Source organism: Mirounga angustirostris, unplaced genomic scaffold (genome assembly GCF_029215605.1).
Source record: "Mirounga angustirostris isolate CCGP_5_RB_7025 unplaced genomic scaffold, mMirAng1.0.hap1 SCAF_1, whole genome shotgun sequence".
Classification (NCBI taxonomy): Eukaryota; Metazoa; Chordata; class Mammalia; order Carnivora; family Phocidae; genus Mirounga; species Mirounga angustirostris.
The window spans coordinates 162,198,543-162,206,678 of record NW_026991709.1 but is presented as its reverse complement, the minus strand read 5'-3'; the positions used below and the strand labels follow the sequence as shown (position 1 = coordinate 162,206,678).

At 57.7% G+C, this 8,136-nt stretch overlaps 1 long non-coding RNA gene across 2 annotated transcripts; it reads right to left on the bottom strand.

The window, feature by feature from the left end:
- Window positions 1–788: 788 nt before the first annotated feature.
- LOC135364475 (uncharacterized) lies at window positions 789–7,840 on the bottom strand. 2 transcript variants are annotated; one of them, XR_010411655.1, is made up of 4 exons: window positions 7,488–7,840; window positions 5,375–6,258; window positions 4,943–5,036; window positions 789–3,254 (listed from the first exon to the last, which is right to left on the bottom strand). It is a non-coding gene; the product is annotated as an uncharacterized LOC135364475 (long non-coding RNA). The 2 variants fall into 2 exon arrangements; XR_010411653.1 differs by lacking the exon at window positions 789–3,254 and having other exon boundaries at window positions 4,530–5,036.
- Window positions 7,841–8,136: the final 296 nt, after the last annotated feature.

Below are 8,136 nucleotides of genomic sequence, written 5' to 3'. Positions count from 1 at the left end.
GACCTCCCAGGCTGGGTTAACCTCCTCCTCTGGACTCCCGCGGTGACCTGTGCTTCCGCCATCAGAGCCCCCACACCGGTGACAGTACCTGTTGCTCGGTTCCCCAGCAACTGGAGGGGGGGGGGTCTCAGGAGCGGGATCTTACTGGGGGCATATATCACTTGGCAGAATGTTAGACTTAAAAGCAGGCTCACAAGGATGAATGAATGAATGGGTGAATGAATGAGAGAGGAAATGAACAAATGCTCTTTTATCAGTTCCTGGGCCAGTGCCCACTCCATAGAGCTTGCGGCAGCCTTGACCCTCTCTTCCCCCCACCCCCTGGCCTCTTGCAGATGTCCTCACCTGCACTCACCCATCTGCCAGGGAAGGTCAATACCACTTGGTCCTAGGGAGAGTTTGTGTGTCTAAAATGAAGGTTTTCCAGTGAGGATGAGACTTGACTGGGTTAAAATTGATAGGGCAATGGTTCCAGCCTCACCTCCATTCCCTCAGCTCAGGGCCACAGGCAGGGGAGGGCCACTTGGGTCCCTGAGCAGAACAGCGTGGGAGGCTGTGGGGCCAGAGGGATCCCAGTTCACATCCTGCTTCACCACTTTCAACTGGGGGACCGTGGTCAGAGCCCTTCTCTCTCTGAGCCTCCGTTTCCCCATCTGCAAAAGTGGGGTGAGGCTGTGCTTCTTGGACTCACGGGGGTCTTGTCACCCCTTGCACAGTCCCTGGCACACAGCAGAAGGTCAAGACCAACAAGGCCTGAGGTAGAAAAACAGCTCTGGAATAAAAGCAGCTAATGTTTATTGAGGCTCCCCCAGGAGCAGACACTGTTCCAAGAGCATCACAGGGATGACTGTATTTACCACCTTAGAGGAAGGCACTTTCATTCTTTCTTCTACTCATTTTACAGAAGGGGGAGATGAGGCATGGCAAAGTTAAGTGACTCGTCCAAAGTCCTGGAGCACGGGAGTGGCACAGGCCGGACCCAACCCCAGGCCCCCACTGCCGTGCACACAACGGGGAGCCTAGGAGATGCTGAGTGCTCTGTCCCTTCCTCACACACCTCCAGAGGTCACCAGCTAATCACCCACCATCAGTTCAGGTCTCCTCCACCCCCAAGACTACTGCATCCATCCAAGCCCCACCTCCTCCTGCCTGGATGCCTCCTCCCACTCCTTCCTCTTCCTCTCTCCAAATCACTTCCCCACACAGCAGCCCGAGGGATGTTTTCAAATTATAAATCTGTTCGTGTTGTTTTCCTCTAACTTGAAATTCTGCGAAAGCTCTTGCGGTAAAGTCCCGTCCCCCTTTCCTTGTCCACAGTCTCTGTGTGGCCGTCCGGCCTCACTCCAAGCCCACACATGCTTCTGCTGGTCCCGCCACAGGTTGGTTCCCCTCCTGCCTCCCCACTCAGCTTGAGGGTGGTTGGACACTGCGCAGAGCTCATGGCACACGAGTGACAGGATTATTGAACGTTAGCAGACGTCTCAAGGGCACGTCCTCATTTGTCCTGTCCCCTGCTGCTGCCCCATGGCCAGACCCTCCAAGTGGGTGCTGCTACATCCCTAAATGACCAACGGGAGCATCTTTGGGCTGGTTTCACGTCCAGCAGAACCCAGACGTGGATGATGAGTGGTGGATGCCCAGGCCTGGGTGGGGGCACACGCTGGTGGGGACTTGGAGCTGCTGCCTGGGGAGGGAGACTGATTTCCAGCTCCGGGAAACAGGAAGTGAGTCAGGGCCTGAGAAGGCCTGCCGGACACTGGGTACTTTGGGTGCGATTGATGAGCGCCTGGACGGAAGGGCCGGCCGCACCTAGGGAAGCAGGAAGGAGCCCAGAGGAAGAGGATAGGAGGGGAGACCCTCTCCCCAGCAGAACAGGGCCCTGTGGGGCCCCAGCGGAAGTGGATGAGGTCATTGCTGATGCAGCTCCCCTGTCCTTTGTCCCATCACACCTGGGGTGGACTGGTGTGGCAGGAGTGGCTACGAGTCCCAACCCTCCAACCCAACTGACACCCATTCTGGGTCCCTCCAGGGTGGGTGTGAACTTCTTGCACTTACTCCCCGTCTGAGCACAAGGTCTCACTGGCCCCATTTTATAGAGGCAGGGGCTTGCCAGGACCACATCAGCATGAGATCTGAACCCAGGTCTATGTGGCCGCGGAGATTTGCATGGAGTTACAGGGGGTAGAAGGAATTTGAGACACCAGAACCGGTCTGGAGGCAGCCATCAAGAAATTCTGGGGCAGCTGTCTGAGGCCCAAGCTGGAGCAGGCCAGGGTTCTAGGCCTGGCTCCATCTCTGCCTAAAAACGGAGCCAATCGGGTGCTCCTTCCCCTGGCCTCAATTTCCTGGTCCTCACTCAAGAGGTTTGGCTGCCCGGGGCGCCTGGGTGGCTCAGTCGTTAAGCGTCTGCCTTCGGCTCAGGTCATGATCCCAGGGTCCTGGGGTCGAGTCCCGCATCGGGCTCCCTGCTTGGCAGGAGGCCTGCTTCTCCCTCTCCCACTCCCCCTGCTTGTGTTCCTGCTCTCGCTGTCTCTCTCTCTGTCAAATAAATAAATAAAATCTTAAAAAAAAAAAAAAAAAAAAAAGGTTTGGCTGCCCAGGCCGGCGTCAAAGTCAGGGGTGTGAGGCTGGGAAGGTCCTCCAGCGCTGGGGCTCCCTGGGCAGGGGGCCAGGGGACCCCTTCCTCCCTGAGTTATAGCTGGGGACCCCAAGGATGGTTTTGGCTGGGGGCACCACTCTGGGACGCTCCAGACAAGGGCACTGGCACTGGCCCTCTGTGGGCAGCCTTGTCAGAGATGGGAGGATTCAGGGACACTTTCACTTCCTCAGTGGACCCGTGTCACCCCCATCCCTGCCTCTGCGTTCTCACTTCCCTGTCAGCGCCCGTGGGCAGAATTGGGCATCTCCTGCTGGAAAAGGAACTGAGGGCTTCCATAGCCTGGGCTCCAGCCCCAGGACATGGGTTTGGACAAGCAGTAGAGCTCCTGATGGGCGACCTGAGGCCCAGCCCCTGAGGCTGTGCACCCCCAGGTCATGGGGTCAAGGAGAGGCAGAGTCAGGCAGGATGGATCCAATGCCTGGCTAGGGGCGGAGGGGGTGGGGGTTGAAGACTTTCATGTCTGAATTTTCTAAGTCTCCTCAAAGAATGTATCTTATTTGTGTTAAATATAAACGTGGGGCAAAAGCCACAAGCAGGGGGATGTGGATTCCAGTGGATTTTTACAGGGAATCACAGGCCAAAAGCACAGCTGCACCTGCAAAGAGAAGGGTAATGGGGTGGGGGGGCTGTGAAGGGAGGCACTCAGATGGCCCCAGCCCAGCCCAGGAACTGTCACCTCCCCACAGCCCAGAGGGACAGACTCAGCTCCATCCTGCAGTGGGGACACAGAGGCGCAGAGCCGATGGTCACCTCTCTGGGGTCGTGCACCCCACACCCTCCCCTCCCATACAACTTCCAGGGCTGCACTCACTTGGGGGGTCCTCAGGACCCCCTTTGAGAGGCAGCATTGGTGGAAGCCCAACTCTGCAACTTCCTGGCAAGTAACCGCCCTTATCTGTGCCTCAGTTTCTCTTGGATGTCATGGAGCGTTAACTCGGGGCAGAGCCACGCCCGCGGTGAGCGATGCATAAGAGTGGGCTGCCATCTGACAGATATTGATCACAGCGCCATGTGCATGCACAAGGGCGGGGGGGCAGGATACTCCGCGTTGGGGCCCAGCATCTGGGGGTTAGTGTCCACAGACAAGCCCCCATCGATGATCCAGCTGGAAAGGTGCAGGTGTTTTTCCAGGAGCTACCTCTCTCTGCCTCCTCTCCCCCTATTCCAGTCCTTCTCTCCTCACCAGACCTCAAGGCCACCAGTGGCTCTTAGTCACAGGAAGCCCAAGCTGGAGCCCCAACCCTCTGGACCCCCTCGTGTCCACCCAGTGCTACCCCCTGCGTGACCAGGGAGAGGACAAGAGGTTAAGTGAGGAGCCTGAGAAGAGGCTCGTAAATGCTGCCGTCCCGGCATGATTTACAGCAGGTTTGAGTGCCCCCTCTGCCCATAATTCACTTCTATTTGCAGGACCCTTGCCCCTCTCTTGGAGGATGCTGGGAGAAGGCAGGAGGGGGTGGTCACGTTATTCTTAGCACCAGTAGCTGAGTGGTCCACTGTGATTTATCTGTCTGGGGCTCTGCTTTCACCTTCAGGCCCCAGATCCTCCCGCCAAAGACCCCACCACCTGGGCACCAACCCCAGCTCCTGCCCTCACCAAGCTGGTTAAAGCACCTGCAGGACGCCCCCACTGCCTTAGGCTGGTACCAGTCAAGTTAGTCCCACCAGGTGGTGCTGTTATCCCCATTTTACAGAGAAGGAAACTAAGGCTCGGGGAGATCTCAGTGCCCAAAGTCACAGCACAAAGTTTCCACACTCAAAGTCCAGCCCTTGCACTCTCCCCATCCACATCCCCTCTGTGCCTGCACCCCTCACCCCCGCCCCCGGCCCTGGCCCTCCCATTTGAGTCTGACTCTCCCTCTCCTTTCTCCCCTACCGCCTTCCCCCTCCCAGACCAAAATGCCTGAGCAGACAGTGAGGACCACAGGGTAGGGACTGGGCCCCCCTTTCCCTGTATCCCCCGAGGGCCATCTTTAGGCCCTGTGCTGAGCTAAGAGTCTCCTGTGGAGGAGAGGTCTGTAAATCAATATGAGCAGCCTACAGTGTAAGAGGGAATTAGGTTAATGACGGCAAGAAGGTGCTGATACCACTTTAGCCCTGGTGGGGGAGGTCAGGGAGGGCTTCCTGGAGGAGGATGTCTGATCTCAAGGAAACATAGGGGCTACCAACCTGGACAGGCACTGAGGTAGGGACAGTGGGCAAAGATCCAGAGGCAGGAAGAAGCACATCCCATCTTTCCCTACTCCTTGTCCTGCCAAACCTCCTCCTTCCCCTCCCCTCTCTGACCTCCTCCGCCCACACCCATCCTCTCCTGGTGGCTCCTCCAAAGACCGGAAGGCGAGGTAGGAATCTAATCCCACAGCTCTCAGATGAGGAGAAACTGCTCCAAAAGAAGAAAAAAAAAAAGAAAACCAACACATTAGTTCCATTGTTTCCGCTTCCAGATCCTGCCTGAAAAACAAAAACAGAACCAAAATCAAACCCCAGCTGGGGAGACCTTATCTGGGAAAGCTTTCAACTAGGGGGTGTTGAGTGGTGGGTCCTCCCGGAGCCACCCCCACCCCATTAGGTGGAGAAAGGAGACCCCGTCCCCCTTTGCCACGGAGGGGGGAGTCCCCGCGTGCCCCTCAGGGCGCAGACCAGAGAGGCCCCCAAGCAGCCCCCCTCCACATTCAGTAAACTGAGGCACTGGTCATGCTGCAGAGCTGGCCTTTGTACCTGGGTCTTTCTGATCCCAGAACCTGCTAGCTTGTCCACTTCGCGCCACAGTCCACGGCGCTCTAGAAGCAGTTGAGGAGGAATCGTGGCAAGGCCGCCTCCCACACATCCTGCTGCCTCTGCTCATGCTCCTGGGGAAGGGGAGCTCACTTCTCACAGCCAACCATTGTCATATATTTTACGTTGCCGAGAATGTCCACCCCGGCCCCAACCCCAGCCTGGTTCCCAGTCTCAGACAGGGACTCCAGGAGGCTCTGAAAGGACAGAACAGGCCTAGAGGTGCACACCATGGGGCATTTCAGAAAATGGGAACAAGAATGGGGAGGCCACAGGAGGGAAGGTGTAATCTGCCCCCCTCCCCTGCCCTACGGCCCCGGGGGATCCCCTAGAACCTTACCCGCTCATGGCCCCGTGGGCAGCGCCACCCTCCCCAGGGCTGGGCTCAGTGCTTCCCATCCCCTAGAGCCCTCTGAGGTGGGTGTACTTAGGCCCGTTTGACAGATGGGGACCCTGCAACCCAAGCACTGTTCTGATGGCTCCAGAAGAGGCAGGGGGGGCCCCCAGGGCAGGCCGGACAGACCTCCGTGCAGGGGCTGGGTGCCTCCTCCTTCCCACTTCTCTCCAGGGTTGACCTCAACAGCCCCTGGTTGGGCTTTTCCCAGAGCTGAAGCCGGAAGCACAGGTCCCGAGTGTTTGTTCAGGCCAGGCTGGGGCTCCGGGCAGGCGAGGCGGAAATGGCCGCAAGATGTTTGTCCAAGTGGGGGCTCAGGCTGTGTTGCCAGGAGGAAGGAGGAAGGGCCAGAGGAGCAGAAGGGCCAAGTCAGCATGCCATGTGGCCGGCTTCTTGCCTCCGGGCTTTGCCTTCCTCACCCGCAGGGGCTGAGCTGCACACAGTAGGCACACAGTGGATAAGCAATCATGCCTGAAGGAGCTGGGGTCTCCCCGCTCCCCGCCAGGGGCTCAAGGCCCCGACCCCAGTCCCCCTCCACTCCTCTTCCACCCCCCCCCCCAATCTATCCTTCAAGACACCTGCGGGCTCCACCTCTGAAACACAGCAAGTGTCTGACCCCTGCGTCCCACTTGCCCTACCACCGAGGCCCGGCCACCAGCGCCCAGCCTGGACCACTGCCCTAGCTTCCTCACTGGTGTCCCCCTTCTCCCCTAGAGTCTAGTCTTCGCACCCCGCCCCCTTGGCACCAGAGAGATCCTATTAACATGCAAATCAGATCTTGTCTGTTCTGGCTCAACATGGCTCACCCAGGCCCCCACTTCCCTGGGAGCAAAAGCCATGTGTTATGCGCTCAATTATGCCCCCCCAAATTCATATGTTGAAGCCCTAACCCCCAGTACCTCAGAGTAGGACCGTAATTGGGCTCTAATCGAACAAGACTAGTGTCCTTAGAAGAAGAGATTAGGATACAGACAGGAACACACAGGAAAGACCGGGTGAGGACACAGTGAGAAGGTGGCCATCTGCAGGCCAAGGAGAGAGGCCGCCGAAGAAACCAAACGTGCTAACACCTGGCATTTGGACTTCCGGCCTCCAGAACTGTGAGAAGAGTAATATCCGTGGTTAAAGCCGTGGTACTTTGTTAGGGCAGCTGGAGCGGACTAAAACACCGGCTGACCCCCTCGACCTCACGAATTTCAGCCCCTTCTGCTCTCGCCTTTGCTCTCTGCTCCAGCAACACTAGCCTGCTCACTGGTGTTTGTGTGCCCTAAGCATGTTCCCACCTCCAGGCCTTAGCCTTTGCTGTTCCCTCTGCCCGGACGCCTTTCCTCCAGACCTCCCCGGGGCTGCCCCCTTCTTATCACTCGAGTCCCTTCGAAGAGGCCCTCCCCAGCCGGAGGGCTCCCTGGGGTTGTCATCCATCCTTCCTGCTAGACTGTGACTCTCACCACAGCAGGACTTGTGTGCCCTGGGCCAGACAGTGCCCCGCACACAGTAGGTGTGCCAGGAAGATCTGTTGAAGGCAAGCAGGCCTCTCCTAGCAACACTGCCCCATCTTCCAAAACTCAGGTCATGAGGAGCTTCAGAGGCAGAGCCGGGCCTCCGGATGTGGGGTGGATTCAGGGGATGGTCCTCAGGGGTCCAGCCATGAGGCCTACCTACCTGCCAGGTGCCTCGGCTGCTGCCTCCCACACCCTCGGCTTCCAAACCCAGCACGTGCATTCACTCGCCTCTCTCCCCATCTGTCCATCAGTGATTCTTCCAGAGGCTGGACTGTAGACTGAATGTGTCCCCTGCAAATTCATATGTCAAATCGTAACTCCCAGTGTGATGTAGGAGATGGGGCCTTTGAGAGGTGATTAGGTCATGGAGGTGGAGCACTCATGAATAGGATTAGTACCCTTATAAAAACAGGCACCCGAAAACTCCCTTGTCCCTTCCACCATGTGAAGGCATATTGAGAAGGCAGCCACGGATGAGCCAGGAAGCAGCCTCTCCCACCAGACACCAAATCTGCTGGTGCCTTGTTCTTGGATTTCCCAGCCTCCAGAACTGTGAGAAATAAATGTCTGTTGTTTACAAGCCACTCAGCCCCTGGTATCCTGTTATAGCAGCCTGAGTGGACAAAGACAGGCTCTTTGTCTGGAAGGGAGACTGGATGGCCAAGCAGGTAGGACTCAGGTTGAACCCCAGCCCCCTCACTTTTGACCTGGGGGCTCAGGGCCAGCTCCTTCGCCAAGGGCTGGGAGCCTGGGAAGGACTCAAGCACAGGAAGTTCGGGGACTGATGGAGACAGGCATCAGTCCACCAG